Here is a 2687-nt window from a genome sequence, read left to right on the forward strand (position 1 = left end):
TGTCAATTATTACTCTACGATTATTAGTTTCGAAAATCTAAACGTTTCAAATGTGACATGTTTTCGTTGCATCTACAAGTTTAGCTAAACTTTCTAACGCTACTATATCTTAACAGTAAGAAATAGAGAGTTCGGACTTGTTTTATCATAAATGGGACTTCTTACGCTTTAAAATGAGATGTTAATTATTACTCTACGATTATTAGTTTCGAAGATCTAAACGTTCAAAGTGTGATATGTTTTCGTTGCATCGTCGCGTTGCATCGTGCACCCGATATTACCCCCCCTACCGCGGAGAAAGACGTAGTTCTACGTCAAAATGGTCCATATTTGGACTTCGCGTGTGAACCTTTGATCGCGTATAAAGCTAGGTCTAATCAACCAAATCTTAAAGAATTATATATAAAATAGGGGTAGAAAAGACTGAAGAATATAATAAAATTATAAATAGTCCAATACTCACGGAAGTTAGAGCAACCAGGGACAATTCTCAAAAAATTCAAAATTTTATAAAGAAAGAACCCCTTTACTAGTCATCGCCAAATTCAATACCAACCTTTCTTTAATGATACTTTATCGAGTAAAAAAAAATTCAGCCCGATATCTCAAAATTTGCGGAAGTTGCAGCAACCACGTCATCAAATCCGTATACGCATACACACGCACACACACACGCGCTCACGCACACGCACACGCACACGCGCACGCACACGCCCACGCACACGCACACGCACACGCACACGCACACGCACACGCACACGCACACGCACACGCACACGCACACGCACACGCACACGCACACGCACACGCACACGCACACGCACACGCACACGCACACGCACACGCACACGCACACGCACACGCACACGCACACGCACACGCACACGCACACGCACACGCACACGCACACGCACACGCACACGCACACGCACACGTCCACGCACACGCACGCGCACACGCACATACATACGAAACTGGCGGAACTCGATCATCATCGACCGCCAATCACATACGCGGCAAAAATTACACACGATATATTCGACTCCAAATACGCACTTCATGCGTTTTTATGATTTTTTTTTGTTAGACTTTAGAGATAATATCTGCGCAACGCAAATATAACGATAACGAAACTGTCGTTAATAGTTAATAGTTACAGAATAGGCTCACTGGTCTGACCGACATAAGATGCATCGCAATCTCGGGAGCAATTTTATACACCACACCACTTTGTGTATCATCGAGTAATTTATTCTTATGAGGTTTGATTGCCATCTTAATGACATCTTAATGACATTTTAATTCCTGGCTCTATGATTAAAACGGTTACTAACATTTTTAATTTTTTTTACCACAGACTGCAATTTGCATATGAAATAGGTTGTGACAAAAATATTAATTTTCTTGACATTAATTTAAAAATTATTGACAGTTTTTGTTTGAAGTGCACCACAGTTAATAAAGTTAATAAAAAGCAAACTCTAATCGATGTATGACGGCGTCGTTAATGCATTCCCGTCTGAAAATAGTCATATCCGATTCAAATATAATAGCTAGACACATTGCGTCTTATAGTTATTTGTGCATCATGACTTATATTTCCTTATATTTCCGAATAATCCTTCGTAGTTTAACCTTCTTTCCTCATGACCTTTATAGCAAACACTTACCATTAAAGCTGTCAAGCTGATGGCTGCGAAACGTTGCCGGTTCCTTCAAGAACCAACAGACATGATGCACAAATAGCTAGACGCGATGTGTCTAGCTATTATATTTGACTCGGACGCGACTATTTTCAGATGAGAAGGCATTAATGACTAATGACGCTGTACACTCTACCGGCAGGAATGCCTGGACATAATACGTATATATATATACATATATGTCATAGGTATACATATCAAAATGTCAAGGCATTCCTGCCGGTCAGTGTACATATATTTATTCTATTATATAAATAATTTTTAGAAAAAAAAGAAAAGAAAAAAAAACTAAATCTCGTTTCAGTATTATCATTTTTATTTTAAAAGACATTATTTCAAAAGGCGAATCGTATCATCTGCTATATTTGCTTTTTAAGTTAACTTTGAGACGTTACTATATTACGTAATTGCGAATACATACTGGGATACAAACTTGTGTGTAAATATACGACTTCGCGTAAATATGTAACTTCAAAAATTCCATAATTTCAGTAAATTTAATCCGTAAAGAACCTCGCCCAAAATAGGCCATTGGCGCACAACATTGTACCATGTGCTATTTCGTAGGTATTGTTGATGTGTACATATTACTAGAAAAATAAGTTTAGATTCTGGGACGGTGAGCGAAAAAGTTATTATGACCGGTTCAGTTACCAAATAATCTTAATACCTATTCATTATTATCTTCAGAACTGTCAGAACTGTCAGAAAATGATATAAAAACATCTTTAATATGCTCTGATAGCAGCTTAATTCTTGCGTTTGAGTGTTTCTTTTTTCTTGTCTTTCGGCCAAAAAGTGCAAACTGACCGTAAGCCTGACTTATGTCCATTTCTGCCAATGTAGATTAACTTTAATCGCGGTTTAACTTACTTTTCATCTTTTTCTAGTTCTTAAAATTAGAGAAAGATAAAAGGTAAGTTAAATCAAGATCAAAGTTAATCTGCATTGGTAGAAACGGACATTAATCGAACTAATAAGTTT

The sequence above is a fragment of the Temnothorax nylanderi genome, unplaced genomic scaffold, assembly GCF_030848795.1.
Source record: "Temnothorax nylanderi isolate EJ_2023f unplaced genomic scaffold, tnyl_v1.0 TNYL_tig0381_pilon, whole genome shotgun sequence".
NCBI lineage: Eukaryota > Metazoa > Arthropoda > Insecta > Hymenoptera > Formicidae > Temnothorax > Temnothorax nylanderi.